The sequence below is a fragment of the Anolis carolinensis genome, chromosome 2, assembly GCF_035594765.1.
Source record: "Anolis carolinensis isolate JA03-04 chromosome 2, rAnoCar3.1.pri, whole genome shotgun sequence".
NCBI lineage: Eukaryota > Metazoa > Chordata > Lepidosauria > Squamata > Dactyloidae > Anolis > Anolis carolinensis.
The window spans coordinates 100873206-100900765 of NC_085842.1; the positions used below are offsets into that span (position 1 = coordinate 100873206).

Consider the following 27560-nt stretch of genomic DNA (forward strand, 5'->3'; position numbering starts at 1 on the left):
CCAAAATGTATTCAGGAAATTCTTTATTGGACCTAATTTATTCCACATTATTATTTATTGTGCCAATATATAAAATTGAAACAGTGCAAGGTGCCATAGTGTATTAGCTGATGCACTTAGTGCCCATTAGTTTTCATAAGCTGTTATTGAAAGGGCTAACGTTGCTTTTGGAGGCATAAAACAATAATTGTAGCCTTAGTGAAACTTCTTTTAATAGATTTATTTCCAGAAAAGACAGACTGAGGAAGAGTCTACAAACACAATCCGTTTCTGGCCTCCAAACTATTATTTATTTATTTGCCGTACTTATACCCCGGAGGCCCCAGTGGCAGAGCGGGTTAAACCACTGAACTGCTGAACTTGCGGAAGGTTGTCAGGTCAAATCTGAGCAGCGGGGTGAGCTCTCACTTTTAGCCCCAGCTTCTGCCAACCTAGCAGTTTGAAAACATGTAAATGTGAGTAGATCAATATGTACTACTCTGATGGGAAGGTAAGGCACTCCATGCAGTCATGCTGACCACATGACCTTTGAGGTGTCTATGGACAACACCGGCTCTTCGGCTTAGAAATGGAGATGAGCACCAACCCCCAGAGTTGGACATGACTAGACTTAATGTCAGGGGAAAATTTTTACCTTTACTTATACCCCACCCTTGTCATCCCCGAAGCGGGACTCAGAGCGGCTTACAAACTATGGCAATAATTCAATGCCAGATTCAATCACAATAACACAATATTTTGAAACTATAAAAACATATACATATCAATTACAAATATTTTTCAGATGATTAAAATACATCAAAATCTAGCACCAGCTGAGCTCAATTTGCTTCAAGTAGAGAGAGGTAGAAAGCAGTCACTAAAGCTTGGAGACATGACATTCTTTGATTGGCAGCTCTCAGTACCCAGCCAGCAGTACAATAGATCAAAAAAGGAACTTACTCAAGCTCTGGCTAAAGGAAGCAGCTTGTGTCCTGTGTCCAGGACAGTAAAAAATGCACACATAATGACTAAACAAGTGGGGTATAGTCAAGATAGTCACATGTAAAACCAGAAATGTAATTGTTAGTGCGGGAGCCGGGCTGTGGCGCAGGCTGTTGAGCAGCTGCAATAATAAATCACTGACCATGAGATCATGAGTTCGAGGCCAGCCCGTGGCGGGGTGAGCACCCGTCAATTAAAAATAAAAAATAGCCCCTGCTTGTTGCTGACCTAGCAACCCGAAAGATAGTTGCATCTATCAAGTAGGAAATAAGGTACCACTTATAAAAGTGGGGAGGCAAGTTTAACTAATTTACGACCTGGAATGAGGAAGTGCCGTCAGAGTGGATGTTGAAGCAGCTGCTCCCCCCTGTGGCCAGAATCGAACATCCCCTCAGAAGAAGGTTAAGTTGCCTCTGCGTCTGTCTGCCTCGGTCTCTGTTTGATGTGTTTATGGGCATTGAATGTTTGCCCTATGTGTGTATAATGTGATCCGCCCTGAGTCCCCTTCGGGGTGAGAAGGGCGGAATATAAATACTGTAAATAAATAATAAATAAATAAATATATGGCTCTTGTTGTGATGTCTCAGGTACCTTTGGCCCCTGATCCAGCAGCCATTGTGGATCAAAATGAAGAGGATTTGGGTTTTTTCCCACCGCAGCAAGATTCTATCCCTTTCCAGATGTCTCCTGTTGACATTGCAGAGCCCAGAGCCAATTAGGAATGCCCTTGAAATGTTGCCGGCTCTTCCCGGATCGCCGGAGAGTTTAGAATTTGATAGAAGGGCTAATTTCCAAACAGATCGCTCTCGAAAACAAAGTTTAAGGAGAAGTGTGAGATTAGCGGAGCAATGAGATTGTGGCTAAGTCAATTCTCCTGGGAAGTTTTCAGGAGGCAGGCATCTGGCGTCTCGTTGTTAGCAGCTCGTTCTCTTGGGAACTTTTGGGGAGACACGCACCTGCTTGGGGGAAGGTTTTGGACTTCAATAAAAGTTCTGTGCAGAGAATCTTTGTTGCGGTGTCAAATGGATTTCTAACGGAACAATACATTGTCTCTTGTTCCTGTGCTTCTAAGCGGCCCGTTGGCGCGCTTTCTCTCGAGTAGACCGGGCGTAGCATCTCGTCCCTTGCCAAGTTTGGACTGTGTTTCAGATCCACCACGAATTGCCTTGCCTTGCCTTGCCTTGAATCCTGTTTCTGGACTAGTATTTCAAGTACTTTCCTAAGGAACTTTGCTCTTCTCCCCACTCAAACCTCCCTTAGGTTTGAGTGTATTTTGGTTATTGGATTTTGGACTTTGGACTCTAATATTGGACATATAACTTTCTTTCTTTGGACTAATACTGATCTTTTCTAAAAGGTCAACTGATTGACTCTCTTGTTTGTGTTGCTTTTATGACTGTAAACCGCCCTGAGTCCCATCCGGGAGATAGGGCGGTATATAAATAAAGTTTTATTATTATTATTATTACTCTGCTTATATTTGTTTGGAACTTTTATTGCTATAATAAAGATATTAGATTGTATATTGGCCTCCGTGTTGGTTCCCAGTGTTCGCGCTGCCTAGAGATGTTACACTTGTCCCCCAAGTAAAACTTGCAGAGATTTTCCTTCCATTCCTAAATTCCTAGCATGATAGTAACTTAAAACTTCAATTGAGCATTTAAGAAATAGAGTTTAGACATCCAAAGAAAAGGGGCAAGCAAAGTGATTAATGGAAGGTGAACAATATAGCAAATATGAGTTCTGGATGTGAATGTATTTGAGTGCCTCATTCTCTATAATTCCAGAAATGTGGGAACTGAAGGATAATTTTGTCATGGATAATGTGCACATGACCTTGGAGGTATCTATGGACAATGCCGGCTCTTCGGCTTAGAAATGGAGATGAGCATCAACCCCCAGAGTTGGTCACGACTGGACTTAACGTCAGGGGAAAACCTTTACCTTTTACCTAATGTGGATGGGGTTTGCTGAATTAGGGCTTGACTGCTGAAGTAAAACCCAGCCAGGGGAACAGCAACTCCTACAGCAACACCCAGAAGTAAGAACTACTCAGCCTGCTGGCCAAACACTAATGAGCATCAATTGTCTATTTGCAGTTCATAAACCATAGAGTCCTCAGGTTAAAAGCATGTTTGGCAGAGAAGCATTACTAACGTGCACCTTCAAGCCATTTCCAATTTATGGCAACTGTTTTACTTGTTCAGAGGGGGTTTTACTTTGCTTTGCTCCCAGGTTGAGAGAGAGTGACTCACCCAAGTTGATCCAGTGGGTTTCCATGGCTGAGTGGGGATTTTAATTCTGATCTCCCAGCATCCTAGTCCAAGACACTACACCATGATGGTTGTCCAGAAAAGCATACAATAAACAATAAAATATCTAAATATTAATATAGCCAGACAATATATATATTAGATATAATTAACATTATTTTTTAATCTGTGATTCAGTCAAAACTGTCAGACTTAAAGATCTACTTTTATTTTTTGCTTCTTGCAAGGAATCTGTATCACTTCTTGAATGTGCTATAACCTTCCCAATTCCCTTTCTCTTGCACATCCTGCTTTTAATTTGGCTGCAATTATTCTATAACATTCATATATTTTCAGTGGCTTAAGGACTGAATGTGTAAGAGACTTTAATGTACAAACTTTTATTTTAAAGAAATTGAAAAATGGAAAGCACAGGTACAATGTTGAATAACCTGCCTATTTGGTTGAATGCCAACCTGTCTTTTCACATATCAATCAGCTCGTTATGGCCTTTGCAGTTTGAAGGATAATTGGAGGTTTAATACTTTCATAACTGTACATTTCATCATTAAACTGATGCTGCTTTTACTCACTTTTGAAGTTCAGAAGCGGAACACATAGCAAGAAGCCAAGCCTGCTCAGTAAACACAAACCAATCAACTGGAATAAGACCATCAGTGTATATATTATAGCCAGCACTTGCTCATCCACCCATGGTGTTTCTTCTGTTTCCTCTTTAAGTTCTGCTCCCTTTGGAAGATGGAAAGGATTCTTGGCTGACTGTAAAATGTTATGTGCACAGTGCACAGACCCTCTCCTGATCTTCATATGAATGGTTAAGATGGTTAAGATATCAGTGAGTATAATCCTTCTCTCTCCACCTGGTTGTACAGCATATGTCCTATGAAAATTTCAGGACCAATATTCTCATTTTATATGGCTACAGAAACTTCCAGACCAGATGGTTATCCTTTTCATTTTTCTCAGAGTTTGATTTTTTTAATGCATCATTATCTTTTACATCAGGCCTGGATAAAGTTTACTTCCTAAGTGCCTCCTTCAATCTTCCTGAAACTTTTGCAGCATGATGATGATGATGATGATGATGATAATAATAATAATAATAATAATAATAATAATAATAATAATAATAATAATAATAACAACAATCCAAAATGGAAAATTAGATCTGTTGAAGCTGGGGGTGGAAAAGCATGCAAGGATATCTGTAAATGGCTGTGTTGTGGCCAAGTCTATTTCATGTCCCAAATACACTTTAAAAAAGAAAAAAGAAAAAAAGAAACTGGCTTCCTCTTTATGCTCAAATTCTCCATGGTCTCCTAGAGATATAGTCTGACACTCAACCCACTACATCCAATTGGTTTCAGTCATGTAATGTTATTTCAGTGTCAGGTGGATATGAAACCAATCCTATAGACTCCTTGATCATTTCAGCATATCCACAACCTCACACGTCACCTCTTCTGAGTTCTCTGACTGAAAACCAGTGGTGCCATGGGGTAGGGGAGGGGGAGAGACAGAGATGTATGGAGTGCAAACCACAGTTAGGGAATGAGAACCAAGAAAGTGGTCTCTCTGTCTGCCTCAGAAAAAATAGCAGTCCCACCTCCATTGGCCAGGGAGCCATCTAAGCTTCTGCTGGGGATGGGGTGTTACTGCTGCCTTGTGGCCCCTTTCAGACCGGGCTGCTAACCAGCCTAGGAAAGGGAAGCAGTGGTGGTGCCGCCATGGGCCCCTCCCTTTTCCCACAAAGAAGTACATGGCAGGGCAGTGGGAGAAAAGGGGGGAAAGGTGGGCAATGGTATGCCGGGATATGTGTGGCCGGGGGGGGGGGGGAGAGGGGGGAATCTTTGCTCTGAACGTGGATGGAAGCAACTAAAATCAGATCACTGCCTTTGCCAACAGTTTCTTTTCACTGGTGCTGCAGGCAGTTACCTGCCTATGAATTACACTATGAGTTGCTGCACTGGCAAAAACTGCTCCTACCAGCCTCTAGGACTCATAATTCTCTCTTAGAACAAAGCACAGCTATGGCTCATTTTGTACATTAAATAACCCAAACTAACGAAGTGTTAGTCCTTCTGTCCATTTTCGGTTTTGTTTTGAGTAATGACCCCTGGTGGAGGACAGGGTTTCTTTCAGCACTCCACACAATTCACAGCTATAGATGTAGGTAGCAGGGCTTCCAGGGCAAATGCCATGTATTTAAAGAACTTTAAACCCTGGGCCCTAGTATTCCCCCAAGGTTTTAAGCTAGGTTTTTAAGCTAGGTTTTAAGCTCTGTTATCTGAATATAGAATTCCTATCCCACATGGAAGTGCAATATCTTCTTAACAAAGTTTTTTTTTTTTTAGCAAGGCTGGTAGTTTTTAAGAACTGTTAAGAATTCTTGTGGAATCTGTCTGAATTGCTCTCTTTTCTTTTTTCATCAATCAATATTCTCTCTATAATTTGAAACTAGAAACTAGAAATAGAATGGTTTTAATATCTAATGGCAAAGGCTAGCACAAACCTGTGTAGCTGATCTTAAAGGTCTTTTCTCCCCTGCTGACAAAATCTATAAATCTGTCCTGCTAAATACCAGCACAGTACATCACTCAAGTCTTGCCAGGAAGCATCAATTCCTTATTTCTTTTTCCCAGAAATATTGCAATTGTATTTGATATGAATTATAAAGAATCTATGCTTCAGTTATAATAGGGCATTTCTATACCTGAATTCATATTAAATGATCTGTACTGACAAGGCAAAAATTGTGAGGGTTATCACATTAAAAACTGGAAAGTGCTCCTGTATATAAAAGGGAATTTTAGCAGATATTGCTCATTAGTTGGTTGTGTGACAAGCAACACCTGATGGAATTACCTCTTACATACATTAAAGAAGTCCTCACCAGCTTTCACTCTGGCAGCCTTAACAACTATACTTCTGTATTCATATCCAATTACTAATCCCAGCTAGAAGTGATGCCTTAAATCAATTGCTAAATAGTCAATTAAGGCTTATGCAAATTCATTTGGTCAAAAAAATTACTCTAGTTGGGGCAAGCAGTTCGACTTTGGCTTTTATATAAAACAGGAAGAGAAGTCATGTGACATATTTTCCCAGCACCTACACTAAGACATTCCTATCTTTGGATAACTGGTCAATTTCCATATCCTCCACCATTTCACTGATGAACACTAGAGCACATGTGGCCAGGAAACATCAGAGTGTGGTCAAGGGGGCAAAAGTTATGAATGAGGATAAACACACAAGCTAGGAGAGGCTTCAGCATTTTGCTGTCTCTACCTCTCCACTCTACTGATTTATTTGAGTGTAGAAACTAGGGCATGGGGCAATGGATTCAAACTTCATGGTAGCCAAAACATACTCCAAATGTTTTTGAGACCTCTAGAGAAAAAAATTAGGATGCATAGGAGATAGAAGATTCACTGTTCTGGTAGTAGATATGGTATCCAGTAGAAAAATATCATTGGTTCTTGACCTAAGGCTGGTAAACTATTCAGGCTGACCCTATAATAAGCCCCATTAGGATTGTGTTACAAGGTCAGGTTTGCTGTCTCAGAAAATAATTCCACTTAAGGTGGAGGCAAATAAATTATTGTTGTAGCACAGCCTCCTACTTGATCCCTTTTTACCCAAACACTACACAGATGAACAAGAATAGTACGTTTATTAAGAAAAGTGTAGAATATAAAAACAGTTTCAAAATACATCCAAGAGCGAGGTTTCCAGAAGCTTTGAAAAAAGCAATGGCCAACTCTGAATAGGAATTCCAAAAATCACTTAAGACAAAAGCAAGAAACTTTAATCCACTTAAACTAGAATTATCCAAAATCTTGAAAGTATGAACATGACCATAATCCAAAGGCTTGATACTTGAACTTGTCTATAATCCCAAAGACTTGAAACTACAAACAAGATTTGTAATTCAAACAGGAGGCATGGAACTTAAACAAGAAAACAAGATATAGACCCAAGAACAGAACTCCTAACTCAGAGCTCCCAAGACAGGCAACTTGATACATGAAAATCCAATGTCGATCTCCTCGCTGAACATTGACTCCAATTCCTTAAGAATTCCCTCTGACCCATGACATCACTCTTTCTCATACCTGGATTCCCTTTGTTAATCTTTCAGTCTCTGGGAACACCAGATTTGTCTCTGTTTTGCACTATCCTGTCTGATCTGTAAACCTGGGTTACTGTAACCCTCCTGTCTCCTCCACATTCCTTTCAGAGTCAACCCCTGGCCGATTCTCATGAGAATCATTGCCTGTTTCCCTGACAACAGATCTACCCAAAACATTCTCAAAAAAACACTTTCGCTTCCCTCAACAGAAACACCAGGCTCAACCAGAAAATCCTCATCCTCAAAAGCTTCACAGGCCTCAACAGTTATTCTAAAATTGGCGTATAAGATCTCATAAGCATCTCTCCCCTGATGTGGCAGGAAAAAGCAGTATTAAATAAGTAACAATTTGCTTCCTTCAGTGACACCCACAATCTACTGATGGAAGTTGCCACTCTGTCTAATGACAGTGGTTGCCATGATGTAGGTGAATAGCTTAATTAAATATTCATATTTCACGAAACATTATTTTAAAGATAATGCAGGTGTTTCTGCTCTATCTTAGAGTTTATTGTTTAACAAATCACTTTAATTTTTGGTACCTTGAAATGGATTCTGGGAGTCTCAGAATTGTACTTTTAAAGTGCTGTACAAAAGAGTTAATGAACTGGATGGAAAATCATAGTAAAAATGATATCTCAATGCTTTGGGAGTGGATTTTTATGGTTGCCCGCACATATTATGTACTGCAGTTGTAAGAGCTAACTCCTAGCTGTCAATATAATACAGATGCTGAATGTGGCATCAGAAATCAGGTCATTCTTCACATCTCAACTGTTCTCATTTCCAAAAGATTTATTGCTTAGAGAATCACTCTGCTGCAGACTCCTCAGGCTAAATGGAAGCCACTGCCTGCTCATCTTTAAAGCTCACAAAATACAGCCAATTGTCTTTAAAAGACTGACAGCAATATCTCTGACAATTGTTCTCTAAAATGATGGATGATTTGCAGTGCGATTAAGTGGCATATACTTTGTGTAGCTACTTCATGTATATTTTCTGAAGTCCTTTCAAGAATTCATAATACCTGTATGACAAATAATGTATTGCGGCATGTTCACACTATTAGGTGAAGAGACCCATCTCAAACAGAGCTGGAACAGCTGTAGGGCCCTCAATAATGCCCCCTGCAAAGTACTGGTATGTACCTCAGGTTTGTTCTGGTAACCTCAAACACAAATGACCTCCTATATATACAATTGAAAATAAACCAGTTCAGTAAACAATATGTCTGGCAAATTAGTTATACTGTTTAAATTCACAGTAATATCAAACACCATCAAATGGATTGTCCAATGTACATTGACATGCAGTCGGCGTTAAATTCACAGTGATAACAAACAGCCTCAAATGGATTGTCCAATATACATTGAAATGCAATCGGCGTTGTGTATTCTAATGCCGAGAAGAGCAAGTCCGCCACGACCGGTTTCGGCCCTGCATCAGGCCTTCCTCTGGTGGTCTGAAAATAGTTACGTACACTAATATAAGTAAGAAAATATATCCATAGTATTAAACAGTATAACTAATTTGCCAGACATATTGTTTACTGAACTGGTTTATTTTCAATTGTATATATAGGAGGTCATTTGTGTTTGAGTTGACTCAGGAACCTATTTAGGTTGTTCTGGTAACCCTCACCTCTTTGTATTTCCTCTTTGGAAGTCTCATCTTGTCAACAGGTTACAGAGTTCCTCCACTCCTAAGTTTTTATTTCTTTAATCCGTATTTCACACCCAGATTTGGATTTCCAATCACTCTCATTTCTGTTTTGCTTTACTAAAGCAAAGCAAAACAGAGACCAAAAAACAGCTGTCTGGATAATAAAATCCTAGCATTGGGAGAGACCCCAGCCTATTCCCCTGCCATGCAAGAACACACAATCAAATCACTCCCAACAGATGGCCATCCAGCCACTGCTTAAAAACTTTCAGATAAGGAGACTCTGCAACACTCTGAGGCAGCATATTCCACTGTTGAACATCAACACTAACCTCTTCCTAATGTTCAAATAGAATTTATTTTCCTGTAGTTTGAATCAATTGCGACATGTTCCATCTACACACTTAGATTGCCACACAGAGGTGAAGGGAATTAATCTGGGGCAAAGTTGCTTAACACAACTTTACCTGAGATTAAACTAACTTGGAGGAAAACCCAAACCCTAAAGCAGGATTTGGGTCCTCCCTGAGTTAGGATCTGTCCGGACAGCTCCAGCGGGTTCCTAAGTGAAACCTACTGCAGCTATCTTAACAGCGAACTTAGGCATCCCAGGATGTGGGCCGGTTGTCCTCTCTTATCCTCTCCCCCCCCCCCCCCCATTTCAAAACAGGCTAACACAACAACATGGTCCCTACATTAGCCCTGAGGCTCCACAAACCTTCTGGCAAGTCCTGTGACTCATGAAGGAAGAAGGAAATGGTTGGGCTCCTGTCACTGAACTGTGTTTGCTGCAGATGGACAGTTAGGACTCCTTGGTGCCATTGAGTCCCTTTCAGGCCACCAGGTGAGCTTGAGCTGGCGCCTGAGGTGCTGGTACGATTCAGCTTTAAATGTCAGTACAGAACTACTGTCTTGAGCAGCAGAAAAGAAGCCTCCTCCATCTTCGGTCATGGTTGATCTTTATCACTGTGTGCCTTCCAGTCATTTCTGACTTATTACAACTCTTAGGTGAACCTGTCACATGGCTTTCTTGGCAACATTTGTTCAAAGCAGGTCTGCCACAGATTTCCTTTGAAAGGGACTCTGCACAATGTCTGAAAAACCAAGCTTCAACCAGGAGAGATAAACATTTAACTGTAAATGAGATCAGTTTTTAAAATGATTGTTTGTAAATTTCTGTATATACTTTGCTTTCTTCTTTTTTCTTTCCTTCACATGATTTTTCTAGCTCACTGTGAATGAGAGTGGATTGTGATATTCTGTATCTAGTACTATTGTTGCGTTTATGGAAGGTATTTATGGCATGCACGGTATATGTTATGAAACAAGTGATCTGTTGGGAGTGACTGGTGATTAGTTGAATGTATGAAAGGGATGTAATAAAGGCTCAAAAGAGGTCATCATATGTAAAAGCAGGGATGGAGAAGAGCAGAAGCCCTCATATTGGTGGCAAAACAATTCTGGTTTATTCCAGTATTTTGCAAACAAAATAAATAATGTGATTTTACAAACTATTTACTAAAGTCATTTCTAAAAGATTGTCCAAATATTCCTAATAACACAACTAATTTTTGAAATTATGAGTTCTTCAGTCATCTCTTTGCTATGTGACAATGTTTCCAAACAGGTATTAAATGTGTACATGACAATAAAATATATTGAAAATCCTGCCTTTTGTGTGTTAAATCACTAAGAACAATTTGTATTAACTAAACCATTATTGTTACTGTTTTCGTTTCTGAAAATACAAAATACTAATGCAGATTTTTGACATTTTTGCAGGATAATGTCAGGTATATAGTATATGGACTATTGTTAAAATGATCTTATACATTTTTAATAATAATTCTCTTTTGTGATGTCTTGGCTGACAGTGTTTTCAAAAGTTAACAGTCTATAAATATTTATGTTTTCACTCATTTCTAATAAGCAAGTTCTGATGGGTACTGAAAGAAGGGGATTTATAATCTCATTTTTGAAATCAATTACATGTACAGTATTTTAGCATTATTTTGCTGCTCCTATAATGCTAAAATAAGAACAGAAAAAGGTGGAACTTAAAAGTGATTCAGGTAAGGTAAGTGATAATCAATATTTGTCTTATATTTTCTTCATTCTATTGCAAAAGTGTATGATTTCTTGCAATCGGATGTCTTTGGAATGGTAGGAATTATCACAATTTGTCAAACAACTGTATAAGCAGATCACTGAATTTCTAAGGTGGGACTAAAGCATTTATTTTCAGAGGAGCTGCATTTCTTCTTTATGGTAAGAATGTGTTTGTGATTTTTCTGCATATCAACTAAGAATCCCTCTTCGAAACTGCAGATATTGTCTGATGCCGTATTTCTACCATATGTAATAAATAAACCTATAGTAATAAGAATAGTATATCCTCAGTATGGTTTATAGTGTCCTATTATTTAGCTTCTCAACATAGGTAACAAAAGGGAAACCATGCAATTTTATTTAGTGTTGAATTGCCATCCTGCTCTATATTGCTTTTACTGGTGAAGTAGGCTCCAGTTTGTCACTATAAGGATCTCTCTAAAGAATACCATGATCTACATAGGAATACAACCTGTTGTATGTCTCCTTCAAACTCAGTCTCCACTTACGTTCTTTTTGGTAATCAAAAGGCTCTACTCATTTTACTATGACCAAAACAAACAAAAATGTATGTTTGTAGAAGCCTACCCCATACTTCTTTCAGGGAAAAATGTGAAGTTGAATCTCAAATATAGGAACACAAAATGCTGCTTTGTATGGAATCTGATTTGCTAATCAATTCTAACTCAGTACCATCAACAATGATTGGCAAAAGCTCACAGGAGACTCGGGCAGCGTTCGTTCCAAGCCCTATCTGGAGACACCTCATCACACTGGGCTAAAATCGGAAGCATGAACTGATCAGGCCTGGTCACCCATGGAGCCAATCGGATGATGTCATGCCGGCTACGTGGGTGAAGGAGGATGGAATTGGCTCCATGCGTCACCACACTTCCCCCCATGGAATCAACAGCTGCAGGAGCCAGGCAATGCAGGGCGAGAGGCGACGGCTTCCCCATGCCTCATGGTGAAGCGAAGTTCTTTTCATGTCAAGAGTGATTTGAGAAACTGCAAGTCGCTTCTGGTGTGAGAGAACTGACCATCTGCAAGGATGTTTCCCAGGGGATGCCTGGATGTTTTGATGTTTTTACCATCCTGTGGGAGGCTTCTCTCAAGTCCCCACATAGAGCTGGAGCTGATAGAGGGAGCTCGTTTGCTCTCTCCCCGGGTTGGATTCAAACCGGCAATCTTCAGGACAGCAATCCAGCCTTCGAATAAGCAGTTCTGCTGGCACAAGGGGCAAAGCGAAGTGAGGTGAGCCTTTTTCGGTGGCCATATGACAAGGCCGTATATGTGTATTAGCCTTCAAGTGAAGCCAGAATTTTTTCATAGGGTTCTTAGACAAGGAATTATCAAAGGAGGTTTGGCAGTTCCTTTCTCTGAAACACGGCTTGATGTTGGTTGATGCTTCTATCCAAGTACTGGACATGGATGACTCTTCTTAGCTTCCAATGTGGGATGGGATCTGGTGTGTTTAGGGCATTCAGATGAAGCCATTTGAAGATTCCAGGGGCTGAAACTGGAATCTTTTGCCTGCAAAGCTTAATCACTATTGAATGTATAATTCCTAAGGACCTCTATTTCTTTCTGTCCCTTAGTCCTGGGAAACAAACAGATTCACTGACTCAGAATCATCCTACTCATTAACTCCTTGTTTCCCTAGCCTCTGTGGGCCAGGGGTAGTGTCTGCATTATGGTTTCGGCTGCTAAGCTGCAACCATTTCTATTCCATAAGGGAAATGAAGATAGACAGCTTGTAGCTAGGACTAGTTTGTGGAGCTTTGGTGGAAAGTGGGATTCACCTGGCTCTTACTTCTTGATACAATCCTGCTTGCTTACCATAATTTCTTATCCATTTACAGCCTCAGGGCACAGAAATAACCCACTTAGTGGCAGCTCTGATGACATGACTTGTGAATCCATTCATGGTTTTGTTTTGAAAGTATTAGCTAACCTTCTGTATCCTATTCCAAGATTAGGGTAATCACCACTTAATGACTTCAACAGTCTCAGCTAAGGATAGCATGTATCCTCTGAACAAATGCCTGGAAGAAGTAATGGGCTGGATGAGGAAAAACAAATTGAGACTAAATCCAGACAAAACAGAGGTGCTTGCCATCAAGGGTCCTAATCAACCAGTTCTAGATGGGGTTACATTCCCCCTGAAAGACTGTGTTGGGAGCTTGGGAATGCTCCTGCATCCATCCCTCCAAATGTCAGCCCAGGTAGTTGCGATGGTCAGGAGTGCTTAATACCAGCTTTGGCTGATTCGCCAGCTATACCCCTTCCTAGATTTGGAGAACCTAAAGATGGTAGTACACGCAACACTGACAACCTCAATGTTGGACTTCTTCAATGCACTTACATTGGGCTACCTTTGTACCAAGTTCGGAAACTCCAGTTGGCTCAAAATACAGCAGCCAGATTAGTTATAAGAATGTCCAGGAGTGAGCATATAACACCCTTATACTAAAGTCACTCCACTGGCTGCCAATTAATTTCTAGGCAAAGTATAAGATGTTGTTTTTGATCTTTAAAGCCCTACATGGTTTGGGTCCAGGTTACCTACAGGATTGCTTTCTCCCGTACAATCTGTACTGAACACTGAGGTCCTCTGGGGAGCAGTTACACCATCCTGCCAGAATTTGACTGGCAACCATCACCCAGAGAATTTTTTCATTGGCTGCCCCAAGACTGTGGAATGACCTGCCAGAAGAGTTCCAACAGTTAAATGAACTGTCGGAATGTAAAAAACCATTTAAAGACCTATCTCTTCTGGCAGACCTACCCAGCCAGTTTTAATCATGAATTTTAAACTCATGTAATGTGTTTTAATATCTGTTCTGTGTATTTTAATATGTATTTTATAGCAATATGTTTTAATATGTATCTTTTATAGAAACACATTTTAATATGTGTATTTGTAGTATCTTTGCAGTGTTTATATGTTTTAACTATGCTGTAACCTGCCTTGAGCCACAAGGAGAGGCAGGTAAGAAATAAAATTATGATTATGATGATTATTAATGATGTTGCATAATGCACAATTTTCCCATCCTCCAAGCTATTAATTCAATCACATTTGAGTTAAGGCAAAAAGCAAAAAAAGGTTCCAAAAGTGTTCCCACACTAGAGTAACAAGACTAGAGTCTAAAATATATAGTATAAATAAAACACTGCCAATAGTGTCTGCCCCTTCCCTGTTTATTCCAGCTAGTCCTAAGTGAAAACACTCAGTCAAAAAATGCTCAATGCAAACATTAAATTGTCTGCTTACAGTTCCCCAGAAAGTGTTCTAAGGTCAGCATGACAGCAAGGGCAGATTTAATGTTATGCATTATTAAACACCCTTTGAAAATGAAGGATTGTGGATGTAACTGGGATGTTGTCTATCTCTCTTGTAGCTGCTTAGCCAATACTCTTTGGGGAAAGTTTTGGGGGAGCTCAAATCTAGCTCAATTAATCTTTTTTCTTAGATAATTTATGGGCATTAAGGGAGAGGGTGGAATGATATGATTTCAGCCTCCTGGTCTAAATGTATGGAGTTCAAAGGAATACAAAGTACTAGTGCATATGATTTCTCAGATCTTAATAACAAAAAGTCCTTTGGTCAAGCCTGATGCTGTAACTGTGCATTATGGATTTCCATGTCTTTAATTGTCTTTAATCTGCAGCTCCAAGCAGGCCACAAAAGAAAGGGAGCCACACGACTTACCATGCAGAGAGCGTGCAGATTGGAGGGGGCAGATTCAAGAAGGGGTCACCTGCTTCCAGGAGGCATGGGAGTGGATGTTGGAGCAGCCCCCCCCCCCTCATTATGGTGTTGGCATCTTTCTCCCAGAAAGCTGTAGTCTCTGGCATGAGCCTGCAGAGCAGCAGTAACCAACAGCCAATGAGTTTGAACTTCTTTCCTAGAATCACCACACTCATCCAGCTTTATCTTAATTATTCATGTTTTGTAACTTTGAAGTCATTATATTTGCTTTGCTATTGTCACAACTTGTGGGAGGCAGTTGGTATTGGTCCTGGATTCAGGACAGTGTTGAGCAATGCCCGCTTTAGCATTGGTAACATGTGTGGGTTCACTTATATGTGATGGAGGGGGATCTTGCCCAGCCCAGGGAACAGACACCTTTACAGCAGTCCCCGGTAGGCATGGGGCAGCTGCCCACATGGTTTCTTTTCTTGCCATCCTAAGGGTTCTGGCTGTGGGCTGGAGTATCAGGTTCATTGTTCAACAGGCAGGTTAGTTGGTACCTGGATGCAATACTCATATTATTGAGTTAAGCTTATTGACAGCTGCAACCAATAAGATTGTGGCCTTTACACAATCAAAAGTTATGTGTGCTAATGACGGTTTCAGTGATGTTCTAATCATACCTGTGGAGAAGAGTGACCCACTGTTTTAAACAATATTCTTTCTAAGTAAGTCACTTCATCGTTTGTCAAAACAAGCTAACAACCAACCAACCAGTTGGGCAATAATGGTGACAGTAGCTCACTTTTGAGACCCACTGACTTTAATGTAATCCACGTAGACATACATTTAATTTCAGTTAATGGGATTGGATGGTTCTTATTTTTGTCACATACTCTGTACTGGACACACATAACTGAATTATCTATATCTCTAAATATCTGGTGTTTGAACTGGAATGAATAAATACTGAATTCAGGCTGAAATTGTTTCTTGAAAGTGTCTACGTATTAGTAGCTTTTAATGAATAAACAGTTTGGGGGAATGCAATCTCTTTATTAGCAATTAATATTCTTCCTTTGCTTGAATATTTGCTTGCTTGATTCAGCATGAACTTTTGCAGGGAAATGAGGGAAATGCTGTGTATTAAATGGAGAGAACAGACTAAATCAACTAAATCAACCAATAATGGAAGAGGCCATATGAATCAATATCTCAACGACATGCGCCTAACTCCAGGGAGTTCAGATCACCAGGAGGCACAACTGAAGCAGATGGTCTTGCTTTGATTTGTCAGATGTTCTCAATTAAAGTGAAAATATACCTAAAAGAAAGCAGGTTGCAAAGGTTTTAAAATTATGCTTATTGGAGAAAATCAGTAACAGATAAATAGTTCAATTGACCTTAGTACCTCAGTAACTTACCACTTTTGTTTTAAAATTACCTCAAGAACATTCACTATTGGTCAGTTTCTAAGAATCTGTTAGAAACATGCTCTAGGGAGCCTGTCTTGCAATCTATTATCCAAAATTCAAAAAACATTTTGGGACCAAACATTTCAAAATCTCTCACCCAGCATAGCCAGCAACCAGCAATGTCTGAGAAGAAACCTTTTGAACAAGCCTACTGGAATGTTTCAGTTAGTGATGTCTGATTTTTGTGAACATGGTGTGTAAATTGGTTCAAATGACCAAATTTAAGCTTGGTGCTTGCTCTTCTGATAAGATCTAGTGGAAGTAGGCTGACTAGGTGAGTCCAAGAGGTAATAAATGTCTCATTCTGTCAAGTTGTGGTGTTCAAAATACCAGTGTTTCAGATGAAAACCAAAGTTGGAACAATATCACATCACTTAGCTGAAATGTACACCTACAGCACTATACCGAGTCTATTAAAATCTCATCACATTGGGGTTCTTACATTGACTGCTGGATTTGCCCTGCTGCACAACGAATGCTCCCGCTGCACAACGGATGCCTGCCTCATATGATAAGGTCCTTAGGTTTTCTTAAAGCAAATCCAATGTTAGTCATGTGCCACTGATTTTGATACTCTAATGATGATTATGTTTGGATTCAGTCCCCCATTTCAACCACTTGGTGTGGCTTTTAGTTATTCATTCAGTACTGAGACCACTGCTCTTAGATGCTTGATTAAGGGTGAGGACATCTAATCCTAGTGGTTTAGGCCAGTGGTTCCCACCCTTTGGCCTTCCAGGTGTTTTGGACTTCAACTTCCAGAAATCCCAGCCAGCATACCAGCTGTTAGTAATTGTAGGAGCTGAAGTCCAAAACACCTGAAAGATCAAAGGTTGGGAACCACTGGTTTAGATTATATCTCACACAGTTATGAAACAGAACCAGTTACTTGATTACTTGTTACTATATTTTCATTTCCACAGAATGAGTTTGTGGGAATTTCTGATTTGTGCCTAAAAATAACTTTGCTGCCTTTCAGTACCTTGATTAGGAAGGATGGTTAGACAGGAATTTTGTCCAGGTAGAAAATTAATTTAATCCCATCCTCTTGTACAGGATAATGTCCTGGTGAATTCTGCTTGTTGGTTTCTTGCTCATGCTAGAGTAGTGTGAGTTTTTAAAAATGACCAAATATTGTAATCTATTGGGTCACAGAAAGTCTATTGGGTCACCACTATCAGAAAGATGAAACCTACTTGGTAGATCACAGGTTATGTAGGAATCCTTTAAAGCCAGCTTTTTCTGTTAATCCACTTTTAAAATATGTGTTTAAACTCTCAATTAGTTCTGCACTCTAATTAGCAGTGCTTAAGGTTTTGTGCCTCTAACTAACTGAATTTATATTCTGAAATAACTGTGAAGTTCAGAAAATATGGACTCCAACATGGAATTAAAGCTACGTATTGATCACTTGTTGTTTTGCTTACAAGGCAGGATCTAATGTATTTTTTGGCTTCAAATTAAACTATGCAAATTTAAACATTGATTTAATCAAGACATGGACACACAATGGTTTCATTATTTTACAGGGTTTCAGTTAGATTGTATTCAGGAACCCTGTGGCCTCTGAGTTTTGCTAAAAGGTTAAGCAATGAATATTTATTATTTATGAGGCTCGTGTCTGAAAACCAGGTTCAACAGCCAATACAGCTGTTTTACATGCATGCAAATGAGTCTTCAAATACTTTAATGTAGTGATTGATTTACCTTGATTTTATCTTGACTGCTTTATCTTTAATCCTTGTTACCACCCTGTCATTCCACTCCATGATCAATTAAATCTCAAGAAATAAGTGACTGCTTGGAGGGTTTTTTATTACAAAAGGTTTCCTTCTTATTACAAAGGATTTCCTCCTTATTTTCTAGCAATGTCATTGTGAGAAGTGAACTTTCTAAGCTTTGACACCTTTAACCTGCAAAGCAAAAAAGAAAAGAAAGAAAAGAAAAACCTTCATAAATAATAAAACTGATCTGTACAGGCAAGAAGGGTGCTTTGAGCAGGATAGGGCAGCTAGTATATATGGCAGCCTTACCTGTGCAGCCTGGAGGCTTTTATCATCCTAAGCATCTCAATTTTCACAGGAAAAAGTCTAGTCTCCATCCTTGTGGAAATGCACCAAAGGGGTGGCTTAATAGCTTAGAAATCAGAAGGCACATTTATAACTTCTCCAGTTTCTCCAGATTTTCAACTATTGTGAAGCTAAGCAATGGGCAATCAATGCCTGTTTGTGTGTAACAGCAGGGTTGCCGAAGTGACAAGGAATTTCTGTGCTTCTCCAAGTCTCAAGGCAGAGAAACAAAGCAGGGAACAAGAATCACTGCAGGGAGAGTAAGATTGATTTCTGTATCAATGAGATGACTTTAATGCTGGGTATCTATCATTAGGATTGTATACACTGAGAGGACAATTGGGAAGTGTTGATTTGAAAACTGTCAATATTAAATAATATATTCTTTAATTTGTTCTTTTTAAAAACTTGCTTTTCAAAAGACTTTAGAAAAGTAAGAGAAAAAGTCTAAAACATTATTTGGATCTTTTTATTTGTTACAAAAATTGAATGTACTGCCATTTTTGAATATATTTGTTTATTCGGATGTGTGTCCACACTGCAGAGTTATAGCAGTTTGATATCATTTCCAAACCCCAGACTTTTTCTTATCCTGAGATTTGGTGAGGTACCAGAACTCTATGGCAGCGAGTTCTAAATATTATGTTTTTAATGGTGGTTTACTTGTTTTTATGTGGTTATGCTTTGCAATGTACATGTATTTTAATGTACATGTATTTTGTGGTGTTGTATTTTAAATTTTGTTCCACTGGGCTTGGTCCTCATTTAAGCCACCCTGAGTCCCTTCAGGGAGATGGGGCGGATATAAGAATAAAGTTATTATTATTATTATTATTATTATTATTATTATTATTATTATTATTTATACTTCATAAAACTACACATCCTAAGATTTCACAGGATTGAGGGGAAGTTAAAGTGCTATTAAACAGCTGTAATTAGGTAGTGTGGATACCACTGGGAAGATCCCATTTAATTTATTGTTGGCTTTTGCTTTTTATCTCTCTGAAACTTATCTCCTCTTCACTGAAATCATTGGCCCATTTTAAATACTGAAATCTGACATGGGACCTTTGTGTCTTCAAAAGAAGAATAGCAGAACATGGCTCACTCAGATACCACATTGCCCAGCAACCCATGGTTATATATACAGTTGGTCCATTCATTCCAGTGACAAACTGTGTATGTACAGATTCTTTCCTGCTATGTTCATGCTCCAGTCTGATTGGCACTGAGCTATAAGATGAGCCAATTTCTCCACTCTTAGAATGAGAAGTGTTAGCACACAGCAGAACAACCTTTGGGGAGAATCAATAATTGTTGTTACCTCTACCCATTGATTTATACTGCATCTCCAGTGAAAGTCCCATTATCAAGTGTATTGAGTGGTTCTGGTAGCGGTGTGTATGTGCTTTCATTTGAAGTGTCTACTTTTGGCTGACTGAACATATTATATCTTTGAAATACAATGGTAAGAGAAAATAAGGTGTTTGAGTGCCAAATTGCACTATTATTCTATGCTGGTATCAAGTGGTGGCTCATGGAATGAGGGGTGGAAACCTTCATTACAAAATGGTAGTAAGAGGTCTCCTGCCACCACTATTTGCAGTTTTGGGGCTTATGTACACATGTAAACTATTTTCCTGGCATTGGTTTCTCCTTAATACTTTCTTTTCCAAAACTACTTCTATGATCACTTTTTCTGTGACTGCATTTTCTTTTTGCATGTCATATCAGATGAAGAAATATGAGAGTGAGGATGATGGACCAAAGTTGGAACTGGAGGCTGCCAATCCTGGCAAAGCATCAGCAAACACAGCATTTGGCCCATTCCAGGTAGCTCCTGAAAATCAGGAGGAAGAAACGGAGGAAAAATGGAAGGCAAAGCAGTGATATAGCAAAAAGAAGCAAAACAGAAGCAAAAGGTCAGGAGATGCAGTGCTCCAATTTAAATAGAGGACACCAAGATAAGCAGGCCAGTTTTGGCTGGTTAAATACTAGCTAATACATAGCTCAGCCCAGGCCATTCCATTGCTGCAGAACAACAGCTCTCAAAAGCTCCGTGATATCTCTGGGTTCATGGTGCTTTGATACAAACTTTTAAACTAGTCTTTCTGGCAACTCTTCTACTGGTTTTAGACCCTGTTCAGGAATGCTTTCTGCCTTTGAGCCTTGGGTTGCCTGGTCCATACATGTAATCCTTGGAGCTGATCTGACTTGTCCCTGCCAGTTCTTGTACACCATAGATGTCCTCACCTTAGCACTTGCCTGTTTTAAAGAGAACTAGTCGTGCATATAGAAATATTACAACTGGTAAGGAATGGTTTTAAAACTCTGAGACCCACGTAACGATATGTTTCACCCCATCTTCTTCTTTGGATGTGTAAAGGGACCCTTTTCTTATTTTCCACTTCCAAAACACCCAGAAAAAGATAATAAAAAACTTTATGCTAGTATTTTATGATATTGGCAGCTCATATTAGACCAAGCAGGGAAGAAACTCACCCTGAAGATATTCTCCCTTTGCTTGGGTGCCTTGTGTGGGTACTTTACCTGGGAATTCCTTCCAGAAGTTCCTTCTGGGAACTTCCTTTTGAACACTCCTTCTCAGAAACTTCCTGCCTCCCCACCTGCCCATTTGTTTGCCAATCCATGAACAGGGGCTGTATTTTCTGCAGCTCCTTTAAGCTCCATGGAGCAACACGATGCAAAAAGTCAGAAAGGGAATGAACAAAAAAATGCAACCAAGCACAATCTCTTCTTTTAATGGCACTAAACATTCAAATTGTCAAGTTCTAAAGAAACGAACACCTTTGCTCTGAGTGAATCAGTGGGGATGGAGTGGTGGTGGTTAGAAGGGTATTTTTTTACATCTTTTCATTGTGCCGCCACCACACAGCTGCAGCGTTATGAATAATGATGAAATGTATTTTTAAAATATGCATTTCTGCAGAGTTCCTGAGTTCCAGAAACAATTTTTTTAAAATAAAAAATGAAAGGACTTTGTGGCCCCTCCCACATCTCCTGTAACTTATAAGCATGAACAACTGTTCACATACTTCCCTCACAGTTGTAATGTTATGTAGTTATGTGAGGCACTTGTTTGCTTTATAAACATTGCAGCAGATAATGGCACTGTGTTCATTAATGTATACCTGCAGATTAACAACAGCATTTGGAAAGAATAAAACCAATGCAAAAGATGTTTCAGTGTAGATTCTTGCCAACTTTCAGTTCCTCAAACAAACAATAAAAGCAAATTGCCTACAGCTGCTGACTGTGTATCTCAGGTGTAACCAAGCTGTAAATCCGGTTTGGCTACAGAAGGCTAAATTATCCAAAGCCCCCCTTGGATTATCTCAGAAAGTACCCAGATTCTTCTACAAACAAACCAAATCAAATTTGAAGTAACCCAATAATTCTCTGCATGTCTTCCCCCTTCTCTGCTTTTCTTATACGGAATATGGAAAACCATGGAAACAGCAGTGGTGATGTTCAAGAGAAAGGAGGCAATTTTACTTCCATTTCATCCAGTTACACTGGATAATAGAATAGATTTTCTCAAAGTCAAGACCAAGGGAGAAACCCTAGTAAAGACATCAAAGGGATCATTCCTTGATGACATTACAAGGATGATATTGCAAGGAGTAGTCTGTGGGAATGCCATACATTAAGCATCAACTATGGTTGCCTAATCTGTGTCATTCTAATAAAACACAAATCCATTAAATGAGGAAATATATTCACACACACTTTATAACATAATGCTATTTAACTAAATCCCATCTGCATTGTTATATAATGCAGTTTTAAACTGCATTATATGATGGTGTAAATGGGCCTGAGATCTCACCCTGAGGACTAGAGAAAATAGTCCTGGCCATGAGGTTCTGTAGACAACCGTAGAAATCTGGAAACCCTAGATTTACTGTGCTTTTCATGCTACACAATTATAGTGAAGCTGAAGTTCAGCTACCCGCCAAGGAGCAGGCTGAGGATCTGGTTCCCAGTGCGCCTGCTACTTTGCCAGCCAGATGAAGACATGCAAATCTGGATGAAAGCAACAGTTCATTACTTTCAGTCCTGAAAGGATGTCTGATATGGCATCTCTGCTCTAAAAAAGATTGGACATAACTAAGCAATACAGTGCAAGACATTTTATCCCCTTTGACAGCCATAGCAGAATCCCAGATTAGCTTAGTGTTTACACCTTATTTTATTTTTTGTTTATTCAATATTTAACATTTATTGTATTTAAGTGATATTTGTCTTTACTGTTCTAATGTAGCACAAATCCTATGTAAAATCATACTATGTATTTTTGACATTAATATTGAAATCTGAAATATATACAGAAAGTCTTTACTCCCCTGATTGGTCAGAAATTGGCCCAGCTTCAGTCCAGGTTCTCACTGTGACATTAGGGGTAGATGAAGTCTCTTCCATGGTGGGAAAAATAAACAGCTATCATTGGTAGGCTTGGAGCTAGAGTCATTTGGAAAGGCCCACTTGGGAAGGGGGCCAGCATGTAAAGACATGGCGAATCAGTATGTTAAACAGATCATGATGGGATTATTGACCAAGTCCGGTTTGTACAATGGATGAGCCACAGACCAAAATCATGCAGTTATGTAGATATGATTAGTTCAATGAAAAACATACAGATTTTATCTGTATGTTGTTGGAGTCTGGAAGTATCCCATCTCCCAATTCCCGCAGGAGACTGAAGTTTCTATTGACAGAATTTGGTTTTTCTGTCTGTCATTGTCTGGCCTTGGTGGACTCATCTCATGGTAGGTGCGGAGCTGGCAAAGCCCCTCAGGCAGCATACATACTCAAGCAGGATATTTTGAACTGTATCTATTCAAATATACTTTGCTGCTCCAGCACATCTTAATTATTTTTAATACAAATCATATATGTTTGGTCTCAAAAGGGTTGCAACCATTTGTATATTATTAATGCAATTTTAAGAGAAATCAGGGATGTATAGTTTTGAAGCATGGAATAAAACTTTTTTTGATAGAGATTTTTGGGATAGGCTCATTGTTCTCATTTTGTGGGCACGCATTTCCTTTTCACTCCCTCTCAGGGAGTGGTTTGGTAAAAGGTTAACTAACCTCCTCCAGAATGTGTCATTTCCAGCCAGACTGTTGAAAATGAAGTTTATTGCAGACCATTGTGAAGGTGATGTTTCAATATTACAAAACATGATATAATGTAAAAAAAAATAAAACTCATACTTTGAAACTTGTTTTGAGTATATTCTTTTGGAGGGAGGTCAATTTTTTGACAATAGCAATGCTATGATTCCTGTTTAACACTTATGACTGCATCCTATGGAATTCTGAAGTTTGTATTTTGGTCAGAAGCCCGAGAGGAGCTATAGTATTTAGAAATATAAATACCTCTCCATAAACAACAATTCCCAAGATTGCATAGGGTGGAATCACAGCAGTTAAAGTGGAATTCATGCAGCATGAAAGCAACCAGGGTGAAAGTAGAAGAGAGTTGCAGAGGGGGTGAGGCCCCCTTTCCCTTCATCTCTCATCTTCCTATTTTGCTTTCAACCATTTCAGCTTTGATTTTCCTTGGAATCAAAAGAAACCTGCAATTCTACAAAGCAGAAATATCTACCTTGGATATGTGTCTCACCCACTGCATCTGTACATCCCTAATAATACGTACTCAACAAAAGAGAAGTGAACAATGAGGTTTCAAATTAGGAACAGTTTTTGGAATAGGTGTATTAAAAGGGCAAACAAAAATTGATCTGGCCTCCAAAGCTGAGATTTCTATCTCGCATGATCTCTCTAGTATGATGTTCAACACAAAGCCTTTAGTCTATTTATATAGATGAAATTTCCTACTCTATTACCTGTGCCAACAAAATGCCAAACTTTTGAGTATCAAAGCCAGCAGGAAGGCCGCCTATGAAGCATTGATCCTTCACAAAATAAACCATAAACTAAAATTGGGAAAGACTAAAATATTGAGAGACTATGAGAAACCAAAAACATAAAGAGTTCAAACCAGCCAGACTACAGACACCTGAAAGCAATGAGACTTCACCTTTTCATTTGTTTCAGTGTGCCTCAGACCCAAGGGCGATGTCTAGCTGGATTGGGACCCATGAACAACATCAGTCAGTCAAGTAATAATAGGAGCTTTAATTTTACAAGATAATGTAGCCTCTTCTGCCAAAAAGTGCTGGTGCCTCACCAAACTACAACTCACAGAATTCTATAGCATTGAGCCATGGCAGTTAAAGTGGTGTCAAACTGCATTAATTCTACAGTGTAGATGCATCACTAGAGAGGCTGGGAAGTTTCCTTTCTTGCTGTCCTTTCATCAGCAAATGAATATACACATCCAGGAAATGATTGTTCTATATCATGGTTCTTCTGTTTTAGTGCTGTACTGTTTCTAATATATGCTTTTAAATCAATGTTTTATATGGCTTCAGTTCCATAGACAGTTTATTATTAAAGCCTTAACTTTTGTAGGTTTTCAGTTATATGTGGTTTTATTTGAATCTCTTTTGATTTTGTACCCCACATCATGTTTCAGTCTTGGAGGTACAAGAGGTACCTGCAAGAGGTACCATAGATCGTTGTACATGGAAATAAGGGTAGTAAATAGTTTTTGATTTATTAAATACAGTTATATATTACAATTATACATTTTTGTTATTTAAACTATACATATTACAAAATTATGGTTTTTTTCCTCGAAGTGACACACCACCCAAGTCATGCTAGGTTTTTTGGTGAATTTTGACACACCAAGCGCAAAAGCTTGCTCATCATTGCCTTAGTGTAAAGTAAGCAGGTAGTTCAGCTTTTTCTTTTGTTCTCCTATCATAATTACATTTTGCAGATATCCTTGGAAAACACAACATCTCGCTTCCTCTATAGAGTGGCATAAAAGTGACATGATGATAGTGGTGATAATGAGGATGACAATTACTAGTCTCAAAAGGTTCCCACATAGAGAACATGTGTTAATTACTTCCTTAACATCATAGCCCCCCAGTGTAGTGGGTTAAAGCTTTGTGACTTGAAGGTTGGGCTGCTGATCTGCAAGCTGCCAGGTTCAAATCCCACCCGGGGAGAGCGCAGATGAGCTCCCTCTATCAGCTCCAGCTCCATGCGGGGACATGAGAGAAGCCTCCCACAAGGATGGTAAAAACATCAAAACATCCGGGAGTCCCCTGGGCAACATCCTTGCAGATGGCCAATTCTCTCATTCCAGAAGCAACTTGCAGTTTCTCAAGTCGCTCCTGACACACACAAAAATTGCCTTACAAATTATTTTTTAAAATCAGCAGTTGAGATTCCTACATTGCCAACCTAGTTAAGAATTTGTAACTACGTACTGGTCTCCAAAAACCCACTACCTTAATAGCCGGAGGCTGCACCAAGCAATGGATGTTTGTCCGTGCTAGTGCTCAGTATGCCAGAGAATGACGTTTCCAGGTTTCTCCTGCCAGTGATTTGCATTGTGACAGGTGTTGCAATGGGATACTGCTTTTTATTGCCCCAGCTTTCCTTGATGATGGGAGGGTGATTTGAAACATCATCCTGCTGATTTGTGGTCACCAGAAGATCAAACCTGCATTACCTGCATTACATGGCTAATGGCTATAGTGCTATGATCATGCATACAAGGTACAGTTTTAGCATCCCTTATTTGAAATTCTGTAATCTTTAATTTAAAAGTTGCTGAACAGATTTATCCTTACCATAATACAGATCCTACGAACTGTTAAATCTGAAGAGGAGGGAGTTTAAATTACTTGAAAGATGAATCTCAGACTGCATAATTCTTGATTAGTGACTCTCATATTCAAGTGTGATTGTATGTCTATACATCTTTATCTATGTGATGAATTAATCTGCTTTTTTTACATTTGAGCCACTGTACAAATGCATGAACAGTCGTGTTTTGGGTGCTGAATAAAACCGAGCCAATATCGTGACTTAAGGATCATCCATTCTATCTCCAGCCTCTTTGGCCATGCTACAGTATATCAATGCTGTATTTTTTCTGAGGTCCCATTGTAATTTATGTGATGCAGCTGCCTCTTTCTTCCAGGTTTGGCAGAAGGCATTCCTGTACTTTGTGTCTTGAAGTTTGGCTTGCAGCCCAAATGAGGGCACCCAAAACTGTAACACTTAAAATAGCACTCTTGTGTGCGCATCAATCCATACCAATTATATTTATAGGCTGGAACTGCTCTGGGCATGCATCAGGACAGGAGAGCAGCACGTAGAAAACGAAATGCCAGGGAGGCTTTGTGCTCATGAATACCTTGTTGTAGTAAGAGGGCTCTTCCCTGCCAAGATATGGAATGAAACAGGGGAAATATTTTATGGAGTCTTCATGAAACAGAGAAAGAAAAAGATATAATTGAGTTGAAACATTTTTTTCTATGTACGGTCATGAAGAATCCCGCTTGTTGTACCTCTTTTTGCTTTTATTAACATATTCTAACATATAAACATATGTGCTTTTCCATTTTTCTCTTATTTTCTAGTTCAACTGTGAACTTTTAACTGATCAGTGACTGAATACTGTAATCTTGAACGAGCCCAGTTTTGAGTCTCAATTCATTGTAATCTCCCATTTTGGGCTGTTCTGATTTCTCTTTGTTTCGCCTGTTTTCACCTTTGCCTTCACCTTACTTCAATTGCTGATAATGGATTTCAAAGTGCCAAAGTAATTTGTACTCAGTTGACACAGCAGGGTGGGAGAGGAGAAGAGGAGTCTGAATCTTGCCCTTCCCAGTAGGATCAGGCAAAAGCAAACTGTTGCAACATCTTCTAGCTTGTCTTTTCTTCCTCATTAATCGCTTTTGTAATCTTGACACACTCTGATATTGCTTTGCCACACATGTCCCAGTTTCAATGTGTGAAATATTGGAAGGCATGAGGTACTGCCTTGTAACCAAGACCAATAGGCTTACATATATTTATTTATTTATTTAAAACATTTATATTCCGCCGTTCTCACCCCGAAGGGGACTCACGGCGGAACACAACATATATACAGTAAACATTCAATGCCGGGACATAAAATCTATATATATAAAAGGGTAATGAAATTTCGGCCTAGGACAAAACAACAAAACTACACATCCCAGAAACACTAAAC

At 39.2% G+C, this 27560-nt stretch overlaps 1 long non-coding RNA gene across 2 annotated transcripts in view; it reads left to right on the plus strand.

Annotated features, from left to right (window-relative positions):
- LOC103277899 (uncharacterized) overlaps positions 1–27560 on the plus strand; it is a 107062-nt gene that overhangs the window by 30027 nt on the left and 49475 nt on the right. Inside the window, exon 5 of one of the 2 annotated variants that reach the window (XR_505755.3) lies at positions 14838–18889. The exons of the other annotated variant lie outside the window; for it this stretch is intronic. This is a non-coding gene — a long non-coding RNA (uncharacterized LOC103277899). Of the gene's footprint in view, positions 1–14837; positions 18890–27560 lie in introns of those variants that run through there. 2 annotated transcript variants of the gene reach the window in all.